This window comes from Acomys russatus, chromosome 23 (genome assembly GCF_903995435.1).
Source record: "Acomys russatus chromosome 23, mAcoRus1.1, whole genome shotgun sequence".
NCBI lineage: Eukaryota > Metazoa > Chordata > Mammalia > Rodentia > Muridae > Acomys > Acomys russatus.
The window spans coordinates 17781481-17794969 of record NC_067159.1 but is presented as its reverse complement, the minus strand read 5'-3'; positions in this window follow the sequence as shown (position 1 = coordinate 17794969).

Below are 13489 nucleotides of genomic sequence, written 5' to 3'. Positions count from 1 at the left end.
AAGGCTTCCCCTTTACTATAAGAACATAAATAAAAACTTATTTTATCCTTAAAACAAATGAATAAATAAATAAAACATGAAAAAATAATCTCAGGCTTACCCCTTCACCTCCACACACCACCACCTTACAGGATACAGTATTTCAGGATACCAGCCTCTGTAATCAAGAGTTAGTTCCTTAGAATAAATTTCTTTGAAAACATATACTTTATATACATACACATATACATATACACATATTTATTCTGTGGAATTTCTTTCCCTAGAGAGCTCTGATTACAAATCCCTTTGTGTTACAATAAATTGTAACTGTTCTCCCTAGGAAGCCAAAAACTGACACAAAGAGGCTGAATTGTATTTTTAAAGTTGCAAGCACTACTCTGGGCAAAATCTAAACTGCTACGTTTTTACTCGTAAACTAAAATAAACTACTCTAATCCTCATAATCTACATATATCCCAAGCACTTGCCAATCTGATCCTAGTCGGCTTCTGTCCTCCAACTCGCCATCAACTGTCAACTGTTAACTGTCACCCCCGTCCACTTCAACTGTCCTCTCTGCCCAGCTGATTGGCTAAACAGCGCTTTATTGACAGTTGTTACATCCAGTGAAGACATCGCTCCACACCTTTGTTTTTATTTGTGCTGTCTTATATATATATATATATATATATATATATATATATATATATATATATTTGAATCCATGGTATTTATTGCAGTATTTCCCTGATCTAAATCACATTTTGACTTTTAGATGTCTCCTCCTGATGACTTCTTTGTTAACTTTTCATTACTGTGAAAAAATACTTAAGGAAACTAATGTAGAGGAGAAAGACTGATTTTGGCTCACAGTTTAGAAACCCCAGTATGTAGTCCCCTGTCCACATCCATCTGAGGCTGAGACAGAACCAAATGTCATGATAGAAGAACACAGCAGAGCCAAGGTGCTTATGGCAGCTGGGAAAAAAAGAATCTGCAAGGAACCTAGGATAAAATATAGCCTTAAAAATCACACCACCAGGAACTGGTTTCCTCCAGCTACTCTCTAGTGGTCTGTTGGACTGATAGTCAACCCTGAACACTGCTCCATGGGCAGAAGCTGTTGACATATGAGACTTTGGAGGGCATGCCAGATCCATAGTGTCACACCTCAACTCCATCTTAACTCTTAACTGAACTTCATGGACTGTTTTCCTTCTCTGTACACTAACTCAGTTCCCACTTTATTTTCTATCTCAACTAGTGACATTTCTATACACAAGTAGAACTCTCTAAGCTGTTATATCCATCCTTATCTTTTCACTATTTCTTTACATTTGTTTTTTCTTTACCATGCAATACAATGGGCTTCATATGGTATTTTCTTCTGTGTGTTGGATTAATGGTACCTGGCTCGAATTTTTCCTCTCATTACCCTCTCCTATACCCTCATCCCTTATTCATAGCATATGTATTCCATTAACTTCTCTCCAGCCTGCCTTAAACCACCTTCATGGCTTCTCACAAACCCCTCTTCTAATTCTATGTCTCACAGGCACACACACAAATTGAATTTTGAATAGAATGTGGACACTCAGGCTGCCTCTCTTTCCTAGGTTGTTGTGAATAGTGCATCAGTAAGCAAAGATGAGTAAATGTCTATGATACGTCTACTTAGAGTCCTTCTGGTATATACATGTGTAGTGTAGCTGAGTCATATGGTAGTTCTATTTATATCTTTTCAAGAAACCTCTGGACTAATTTCCAACAACAGTGTGTGAAGAGCCTTCTTTCCCCACGTCCTTACTAGCATTTGATGTCATATACTTTCTTCTATAAAGCATTTATTTGTTAGTTTGTCTGGTGTGTGTGTGTGTGTGTGTGTGTGTGTGTGTGTGTGTGTGTATCTAAACATAATGTGCGGAGTCAGGTTTGTCCTGTCTCCTTCTACCTTTGCCTTCTCTAAAATGGACCATGTTCTAGACATAAATTAAGTTTTACCAAATGCGATGAAATAAAAAATAAATATATCAGATCAGATCACAGTTCAATAAAACTAGAAACCAATAGCAATATAAATTATAAGAATTAGTCAAGCACACAGAGACACTAGAATGGCTATATTAGCTTGTTTCGAACATCTGTTTCCTTCATAGATTGTTTTCCATTCATGACTCTCACTCTATGGGTCTCTTTATCAGGTGTATTTCTTGGAGACAGCAATTAGTAGATCTTGTTTTTCAATGCAACCTCCCAGCCCATGTGTCCTTATTAGTGAAATGAGGCCATGAAGTTAGTGCACACTTAAAAATCTAGTGCTGGAACCTCATGAAAGCCTTCCTCAAATAAAACGAAAGGAAGAATATGAAAGTACTGTATTATGTTATGAGGAGACTGTGCTAATTTAATTATAACAAATGACCACAAACTGAATACCTTAAAGTAAGAGGAACTTTTCAGAGTTCTCAAGAATAGAAGCCTGAAGCCAAATCATCAGTGGAAACTTGCTCTCTCCAAAAGCCCTGGCAAGAGCGCTTTCTTGCTTTCTTTCTTCCCCTAGTTTCTGGTGTTCTGTGAAGACACAGTTAGTCCTGGTCACTCCTGGCTTGTAGCTAACTCACTTGTTTCTGCCTCTTCCTACACATGGGCATGTTTCTGTAAGTCTTTGCCTATGTGTCTAAATTGCCATCTTCTTGGGATGATGTATGTTCTATTAGGTACACTTCAACCTAGCATGTTTTATCCTACCTTAATTTTTGCAAGCAGCTTAGTCTTAAATAAGACTTTTTTCATGGGTTCCAGGTGGGTAGGAAGTTTTGGCAGACACTGTTCAATGTAGAGTGTAGTTACTTCAGAGTCATGGAGCAGGGGAAATGTTGCAAGGTACTAAGAAGTTGTTCCTTAAAGTAGAAATGACTCTTTTCTTCCTGGATATTTGTTAGAAAAATATTTAGGAAAAAAAAAAGGAATGTAGTTTGAGGTTTAAAAAAACTGCATTGAGAAAAACAGATATATTAATAAGTTATATAGAGATAAACATAGGCTCAGAAATAGATACATAAACAAATATGCTTTACATGTTATAAAAGCTAAGCATACTCTCAGTCAAAATTGAGTGTCAGAAGGAAAGATCCCCAGGTACCAAGGTATTTATCTAGCCGTAAAGGAGTCAGGCAATTGTTCTTTGGAGATAAGAGTTTAGACTACATTTGCAGTTCGAGAAACTGATGACTAGTTAATCCTACAATCTTCAAAATGTTATCTGCCCTGGTGTTTTGTCTGGCTGTACTTTGTAGATATGTCATGTATTTCTCCAAAAATACTCTTTTCTTTGCCTCACAAAACAAATGATAAAAAAATTACTCACAATTAGAGTGACTATAACCAACATGTTGGGATCCAAGTTGTGCTTGGTAATTTTCTTGAGGAAAATAATCATTTTAGACACACTGGGGTCCTAAAACCTATAAAGTCATACTGCCTATGTACAAAAATAGTTAAAAATACATTGAAGAAAATACAAATCCCTATGTAATTGTATTCCAGCTCAGGTTAATATCTGTGATAGTGTATGTACTTCAAAGCTTTGGAACGGTTAGCATGCAGCTTCATGTTTGCCCCTAGCATTGTGAGACTGAGTGCAATCTTTGTAGGAATCCTCATGAGAGGGAACAGGACCTAAGTTTCCTGGTAGTAGCATGGCTGAGTTTCTGTGGGCACTGATTTAGTTATTTAATTTTACATAAGCAATGATGAACATGTTTATGAAAACTAAGTGTATTCACCTTATACATTTATAGAGAAAGTATTCCTTTCTAACTTTTTACCTTACAGATTTTATCAACTTTTTACAATGAGGAGAATTTGATGTCAAGTTGCCTTTTAAACATTTATGTTTATAAATAGCTTCCAGCCTTGCCTTGGTCAAAGAAACCTCTTTCCTGCCTCCCCACCCCCCACCCCCAGGGGGAAGCAGTTAAGGCAGAGTCTCATAGCTGGTCACAGTGCTGAGAAGAAATGCCTGCTGAGAACTTGCCCTTAAATGGGATTATTCTATCAACCCCTCTTAGGCTCAATGAACAATGCTGAAGGAAAAGAGAAAAAAGAAATGTAAGAGCCATAAGATAAGAAGAAATGCTGTGGAACTCTTGTCTTGTAGATACAACATACCACTGCACCCGTGAGTTTACTGCAGCTGTGATTGCTACTACAAAACCTGCATAAGGTTAGCCTTGTTACCATTCCAGCATGGATGAAGCTTGAACTTCATGAGGCTCCACCCCTAGCTCAGGAGCTATTGGCAGCTAATGGCTAATAGAGGAGGGGGGTCGGGGTCATTTTCCTCAGTACTGTACTCACTGATAACTTGCCCATGCTCTAGTAAATAATATCACATCCATGATCATGCAAGCAACCATGATCAAGCTTAGCAGGTCATTTAGGAAAATCCATGAAAGTAGGGGGGATCAGGGGGATGTGGTGGAAAGAAGAGGTTTCGAGTCTGTGGGAGAGGAACAAGAGAGGGTAATAGGGGACAAATATGCTCAAAATACATTCTAAACATGAATGACAGTATCAGAGAATAAATAAAACTACTTGAAGGGCTGGATAGATGGATTATTGGGAAACAGCTATCCAAGCATAATGACCTAACTTTGCTTCCCAGAATGCACATTTAGGAAAAAAAAAAACCCAAATGTTGGGGCTGGGAAGATGGTTCATGGGTTAAGAGCACTGGCTGCTCTTCCAGAGGATCCTGGTTCAATTCCTAGCACCACATGGAAGCTCACAATTATCTATAACTCCAACTCCAGGGGGCCTGACACCCTTACACAGACATTCATGCAAGTGAAACCACCAATGTACATAAAAAAATAAAAAGGCATCATCAAAATAGCCCAGTGAGGTGGTCTATAGATATACAGATATAGATATACAGATAGCTATATAGATATAGTCACTTCAGTTGCCTCAAAACCATGGTAGAAAGAGAGAAATGATTTTGAGAACTCATCCCATGACCTACACTGCTGCACACATGCATATTCTCTCAGTAAAATACATAAATAAAAGTTTTGAAATAGTGACATAAAAAGTAGAATTCAATAAACACTACCTTTACAATGAGAGAATGGACTGTTTTAACATAGTTTGTTTTGTTAAATAATACATTTTAACACAATTTTAATATTCTAAGATATATTTCTTGTGATAAAATACAGCATATATAAGATTGAGGTTCATAAGCATTAATATTTAGATTTGCAATGGATCATGGAGGTCACCATTTTTCAAACCGAGAAGTAGTTGCACAAAGCAATGCCCTAGATTACTATGAGCCAAGAATAATTATGTTGTGGATTCCATCCTCCCAGCTCTCTTCCAAGCAGCTAACATGTGTTTTTACATATTGACTCACTCACTTAATTCTCAGAATCCAGTTACTGTTCCATTCCTGTGAAGAGACACCATGACCAAGGCATAAGAGGAAGCATTTCATTGGAGACTTACATGCATTTTCAGAGGATAAGTCCATGGCCATCACAGTGAGAAGCATGGCAGTAGGCAGACAGGTATATTTCCAAAGCAAGAGTTGAGAGCTCACATATGATTCACAAACAGGAAGAAGAGAGAGATGAAAACCTCAAAGCCCATCCCTATGTTAATCCTACCAATCCATGAGCATGGGAAATCTTTCCATTTTCTGATGTCTTCTTCAATTGCTTTCTTCAGAGACTTGAAGTTTTTTCATACAGGTCTTTTACTTGCTTGGTTAGAGTCACACCAAGATACTTTGCTTTTTATGGCTATTGCAAAGGGTATTGTTTCCCTAATTTCTTTCTCAGCCCTTTCTCAGTCTTTTGTATACAGGAACGCTACTGATTTTTTGAGTTAATTTTGTATCCAGACACTTTACTGAAGGTGTTTATCAGCTGTAGGAGTTCCTTGACTTTACCTTTGTACCTAGTGAAGGGCATAGTTTTTGTTTATTGTGTCATCCATGCCCTGACTCTGTTCCTTGGGGATGGTAAAATAACTTAGTTTGTAGCAATGTGCCTCCCCCAAAGTAACTACGTTTTTATTAGATTTTACAACAGATACTTAATTTCTAAAAGTTTTGCTATCAACCATTAGTACTTTTTATATAGGAAATGATTAGAAAGAAACTATTTTAACCCACTGTTTTGTTCTTTTAGGAATAACTTTATCTTCATAACTGCAGTCCTGCTTCAGAGGCGGTAGGTGGATGCCTCAACCAGAACAAAAGAAACTCTTTTGTATCCTGACTACAACACTCAAGCTATGGTGCTACCTGACTGCTATTAGGAAATTTAAGATATTTTTTTTTTAAATATATTTTGAGTGTTCATTCCTGCTCTGTACTGTTTAAGAGAATGAATTTATATACAAACTCGTGCTTCCTGATTTTAGGTAATCAGAGTGGACTGACTGACATTAGTAAGCATCTTAGAAAAGGATTCACAAGAGATAATATACCTTTCCAAACTGTAAGATTTACGTGAGTGAAAAGATAAAGAATACATTGATTTCAGAGATGGAAGAGATCTCCATTACCTCAAGCAAGAATTCTAAAACTTAAACTGGGCTTTAAGCTCAGTGGGTTGAAGGGACAGTCCCTAGGTACAGCAAAAACAAACAAGATAGGCATGTGGAGATCACCCAATTTAGTCAACAATATTTTTCATGAAAAGATGCAAAGATAAATGAGGAGTGCTCTTTTATGCATCAAGAACTTAATCTGCCGAAAAGAAAGGACAATGAGACAACTACTATAACAGAATAGTTTCTGTGAATAGAATTTATATCATAACCTTTCCTTTAAAAGTTTCCTAAGCACTGACTGGAACCAGAAAGAACCATGCTTAAAATTTAATCTCTCTCCTCCTAAGTGTAGACCCTGATCCCTGTTTGGTTATGTTTTCATCAATGTCTTCTACTGTATGTCCTGGATAGAACCAGAAGCCTCCACCAGATTTCCCATTCCCACCATCTCAGGAAATACTTTGCTGCCATCATAATATGAAATTAATGGATCCTGAGTTATCATTTTTTGCCATAGGTCTTGTATTTTGTTGGTCCACAAATACCCAACGACAAGTGTTGGCCTCTTGTCCTTGCTGTGTGTTCGGTGGTGTTAATGCCCTGCCTCACCACCTGAAAGCTATCAACATTTCAGGGGTTAAAGATGTAATCGATGTCAGAACTGAGTTTCTGTGCTGGCCATAGTGACTCAAACCTGTGGTCCTTGCGCTCAGAAGGCTGAGGTGGGAGATTTTCATGAGTTCAAGGCCAGCCTAGATTACGGAGTAAAACTGTCATCAAAACCAAAACAACAACGCTCTCAAAGACCCAAAACCAGAAAACATCTGAGGTTTATTCTCAAATACTGAGTGAGAATGACACCAAGCTATCTAGAAATCAGCAGCAGGGCCAGGTTGCAAATCAAAGATAAGAAAACTTAGGGACCAGGAAAGTAATAAGTTGCATTTTTTCCATTGTGACAAAAACAGTTGTGATAAGCTATGTAAGAGAGGAACGACTTTTTCAGGCTTCCATTTTCAGAAGTTTCAGACCATTGCTTCCTGGCTTTGTTGCTCCATGCCTGTGGCATGACAGAAACATCATGGCAACAAGGCATTATGGTGGAAAGCAGGTTGTTGAACTTCTCCAACGAGGCCCCACCTCATAGTTCCTCCCATCTCCTAGTAACACCATCAAATTAAGAATCAATCATTGTATAGATAATAGCCCTTATGGCTCAGTCACCTTTGAATAACGCTATCATCTGGGAAAGCCTCTAATAGATGGGCCTTTGCTTTGGGGTTGGGGTGGCACTTTGTACCAGAACCATAACATCTGGAGGGAAAGATTCATATGAGTCAAAGCTGAGAAGTATGTTTTAGCCATGTATTAGTTTGGATTTCCTAGAGTAACAGAAAGTATAGAATGAATCAATCTCTCCCTTCTTCCTTCTCTCTCTCTCTCTCTCTCTCTCTCTCTCTCTCTCTCTCTCTCTCTCTCTCTCTCTCTCCCTCTCCACACACACACACACACACACACACACACACACACACACATGGTTCAGCAAGGCAAAGGTATTTGCCACCAAGCCTGGCCACCCGAGTTTGATCTCTGGTACCCATAAGGTGGGAGGAGAGAAGGATCCTACACATATTCCAGATATATATGTATATTCTAACATATACATGGTCCAGTTAATATATCTATTCTTTGGGGGCTGGAGAGATGGCTCAGAGGCTAAGAGCACTGACTGTTTTGCTGTTCTTCCCAAGGTCCTGAGTTCAATTCCCAGCTACCACATAGTGGCTCACAACCATCTATAATGTGATCTGGTGCCCTCTTCTGTCATGCAGGCATGCACGCAGGCAAAGCACAGTATACATAATAAATAAATAAATCTTTCAAATATATATATTCTCTATATATTCTCACATATATATTTATATATATGGTCCAGTTAATCCAACAATGGCTGTCTATCAATGGAAACTTCAAGAGTTCAGAAGTTGCTCAGTCCACAAGGCTAGACTTCAGAACATGCTGTACTCCTGAAGAAGTAGACTCTAGTGCCAGCGTAGCTTGTAAGGGGAGAGCAAGCAGACAAAGAGCAAAACCTCCTTATTCCATGTCCTTATATGGGTTTCTGGCAGAAGGTGTGGTCCTGATTAAAAGGCATGCTTTTCAGCCTCAAAATCCGAGATTAAAGGCGTGTCTTTTCTCATCTCAAAAGATCTAGAATAAAGGCGTGTTTTTCTACCTTAGAGAGCCAGATTAGAAGTGGATCTTTGTACCTCAAATTAAGCAAAAATTCCTCACAGGTGTGCCCTCATTTGTGGATTTCAGTTAATTCCAGATATTGTCAAGTTGATAAGGAAGAGCAGCCATCACAAGCCCAGCTCTTGCTTCATAGATGTGTGTACATACATGTGTTTGTGTGAAGACAAGGTTCTGTGCTATAGTCATTTGTTTAAGTAAAATCAGTGAGATGGTCCAGCAAGGGAAAGGTACTTGTTACCAAGCCTGGCCACCCAAGTTTGACCCCTGGTACCCATAATGTGGGAGGACAGAAAGACTCCTGCACTTTGTTCTTTGACTTTCATGGGTTCTCTATGGCACACGTGCCTTGCCTCCCCCGTATATACCCATTAGATAATATATAAATAAATAAGATATTTAAATATTTAATTGAAAAACTTAAAGAGTAGTAAGTGTTTCTAACAGCTAAGAGGGTGTTTAATAACACTCTAACAGTTTAATTTTCTCAGTTCTTCCTAACCGGACACCCCACATCCTGTCTTTCCAGCAGATTGTTAAAAAGAAAGAAGACTGTGGAGGTAGCAAGCAGTCTAGTGTGGAGGGATCGAGTCTGCTTTTTGACATGGTGGTGTGGACCTTACTGAAAAATGTGCCTAGAGGCAACAGTGGAGCAGATGCCTGAAAGAATCGGAGGAATGAGCCTTGAAGGCATCCAGGGAGGAGACAAAGCAACGAGAGCCGAGGTCCTAAGGCAGTAGCGCTGCACACTTTTGAGGGAAGGCAAGCACTCTCTATAGACATGGGGGAGCAGGGGAGAAGGGGACGTAGTAAGGGATGAGGCAAGAGAGGTAAGGGGAAGCTTGCAGAGCATGCAGGGTCTTAGGCTACAGCGGAGATTTTGCACATTCATGTTCTGGCTTCAGGAGCAAAACTCCTGGTAAACGTCAAGGAGCCCAAAACCAAAATGCCACAACACCCTCTTAGCCAACCAAGGAGAGCAGTTTCTACCCTGAGTAATTTTTTGAATGCTGATGATTCTGTCAGATTCCCAACAGTTTGGTTTTGGGAAAGGAAGTGACCTGGCAGGGGCTGTGGTTGCTAGAGTTCTTAGAACAGCAAGACGGCTTCTCAGGTTTCTGCCTTTCACCCCTCTAAAGCGTTTGGCAGAAAAGTTTCAGAAAAGATCTCTGGGATTTTTCTAAGCCTGTGGTACACTATTGGTATTTTTCAAATGTCAGAGGGCCTGATCTATTAGCTGTTTAATCACATATGCAACAAACACCTACTTTGTAGCTATGACGTCCCTGGGATCATGGAAAGTCCTGACAACACAGAGACATATAAGGAACTACTTCCAAGGTCATGTCACAGTCAAGGGAACCAGTTTTAGAAATAGGTATAGCATGATTCCATAGGCAGTCGAATGGATGGCAGATGGTGATGGTGGGAACGCAGTGCTGTTTCTGTCTGAGGAACTGGAGCAAAAATTCATGTTTCACCATCATCTCCACAAGGAAGGGAGACTGTTTATCTTCTCTCCAGCATCTAGTACAGAAATACAGCAAAACGTTTACTGAGCAATTTATTGGATGAATGAACGAGACGTTGTGTAGCATGAAATGGGCATAAGATTTGTTTGGGAGGCTGGTCACACTACGCGCAAATGGAAAGGCATGTACCAACTGGATGACATGTGGAGCTGTGTAGATCTTTAGTAACAGTAAGACTTCCACTCAGATTTTCTGAAACACCTATTTTTTTTTTTTTTAACACAGAAATGTCTTTGTTTTTCCAAGTTCCTTTAACTAGCATGTTTACAAGCAAGAACAACTCTGAAATCAGCACAGATAGCATTGTCTGCACAATACAAAGATCAATTCGCTTGGGTAAACTCGGTAGGAAAAAGAAAATTACAGATTTTGCCACACAGCAAAATGGAGTATCTTTTTCATTCATTGTTACACTTCAGCCTTCATCAGGTATAACAAACTCGGGAAGTGATTTCTACTGAATGACAAAAGAAACGGGACAAAAATTCATTTCAAGCTGGTTCACACCAGCTCTGCGGCATGTACGATTAACAGCTAAGATCAAGTCACAAAACATTATTTTGAGGAGAAAGGGTTTAGTGAACCCTAGAAATTGGGTTTGATTTATGCCAGCAAATCTGCCTTTTCACTGCTTGTGATTTCTAAGGAAGAAAGCCACAGTTCTTACCAAATGGTTTCTAAGGAAACTCCTTACCCCACAGCCTCTGAAAACAATTTGGTTGTTAATGAGAGCTCCTTCTCACGGTGGGAAAGTGTTGACTAAAAGAAAAGGCTCCTCGTCTGGGCATGCAGCCTGTGGAAATGTTAACTGGTCTACAGTCACCTTTATGAAATTTCTACTCAGAGAAAACGTTTTTAGGTGCCGTTTCGCAGTTGTTCTTAGTCGTAAGTACCCTTTTCTAAGGAAGCCATGACCACAGAAGCAGACCCCACTGACAAATGAGCTCGCAAATGCATCTAAGCAGGCTGCATTCCAGACTCTGGCCACTCCACTGAGTTGGTTTTGGAATCCAGCATTGTATGATTACATATTGGTATTAGATATAAACATTGAATTTTTTGCATAAAAATATATCTAAAAATATTAGACAGCATTGCTTGTCTCTGTGTTTTTAAAATGTATTCTAAAGTGTCCAATAAGCTACCTTTATTTTGCTTCAAATTCTTTGCCCCAAATTAATTGCGGTTTTAACTACAATTCTTTTATAATAACTTTAAGATGCCTTTACACATACAATGAAACAGCCCTGAAGTTAAAAGACAGATGCTAGTTACCCTTCATTCTTACTGAACCCAGATTTCAAATGTCCCCATCTACATTTTTTTTATAACCATTAAGTAATGAGAGTAAAGAAAATTCATTCACAAATTTCATTAGATTTTTCTTTTTCATTTCAAACCTTATTCAGAAACATGAATGAATAAATGCTAGGAGCCAAAAAAAAAAAAAAAAAAAATGACCATTACAAATTCAGAAGAAAATGTTTAGAAATCTTTCTTGCCCTGGTAGTGCTGTCCATTTTCAAGTCTTTGTAAAATATAACAGTCAGTTGTTGAGCGACTTGGAAACTTCTTAGGGCACCGCTCTGTCCATAGTGGCCATCAGTCCATCTGTCCCCAAATATGTTTTCTGCTTTAAACTTTGTGCAAAGGAGAGCTGCCAAGCTTCTTCTTGTCCTTGCTTGTTCTCCTCATCTGACCCTACCTCCTTTCTCTTTCTGCTGGTCTTTGAACGTCCTCCACTGTGGACAGCTGCTTTCATTTGTAGCTGCTTTGGGTTGGGGAAAGTTCTGCCAATGAAAACAAGGAAAAGAAGGAAAGGGTTGCACATGCTTTGCATGTGTGGCAGCTCCCCGGCTGTCCGCTGTTGGGTCTTCTTGTCCTTTGGCTAGGAAGCTAGGAGTGGATCTGATACTGGAGATTAGTGCTAAGAGGCTTTTGCCCCTCACCTTACCATCAGCATCTTCAAAACCCATTTTTTTAAATGAGAAAATATATTTATTTTGGTTCGACATATGTTATTGCCAACATTTTATACCTTATAGGAGTAGTTTTTGTTTTTGTTTTCCAGAAAGGTTCTCACTATGTAACCCAAGCTATCCTAAAACTTGTAATAACCCCACCTCTGCCTCATCATTGCTGGGGTTACAAGGACACCACCACCACGCCTGATGACAATAATTTAATTTAGATGATATTTTTATTAGGATGTTAGAGAGGGAGGGAATCTGCCCCTTTCTCCGTCATTCTTTAGAGGACACAAAATCAGAGGGCAGGAAGTTCTCTCTCTAGTCATTGTTACACTGTAGATATGTATGTATGTGAGAATAATTCATAAATACTAGTTCATGAAAAGAATGAAGAAAACATTTTTCCAGAATCAAAATATCAGCAAAAACAAACAAACAAAAAATAACCCAATACCTTATAGCTGCTGTTGTCATTCTGCATTGCTTGCAGGCGGGCTAAGGTTGAGGAAGATCTGTTTAGAGCAGATCTTAATTTTGCCTCCATGGAGAACACACTAGCAGAGGCTGACTGAGTCTGTTGTCTGAACGATGGGCCCACAGCAGAAACGGATTCTCTCCCTAGGCACACTGGACTTCCTTCTTCTTTCTCCTTCCTTGTTCTGCACTCTCTACCACAGGGTTGCTCTCCAGATAAGATGACAATCTAAGGAGGTAATTCTGTGTCAGATAAGAGGGATACTGGTCCTTGCTTATGGTACCCAATCTACATCTCACACTGATACATCCAGTTCTGCCTAAACAAATGGTCCAAGTAAATAATTCCTCTTGTATAAATACATTAATTCTGTTAGAAGAGCTGAACAATTAAGAGGCTAAATCACCTCAGATCTATATACAAATCCACAAGGAGCTGGTTGTAGGGGCACACGCCAGTGGTGGGGTTTGCTGAAGGAGGTGGAGGCAGGAGGATCACGAGTTCGAGGCTAGTCTGGGCTACACATTTGGGCTGGGGAGACGGCTTGGTGGTTAAGATCACTAACTGCACTTCCAGAAGACCCAGGTCCAATTCCCAGCACCCACAGGGCAGCTCACAACTGTCTATAACAAATTCACAAGGAAAGAAGAAAAGACACCAGGCCAGCAAGATGGCAGAGTGGGTACAGGTTCTCGCTGCCAAACCTGAAGACT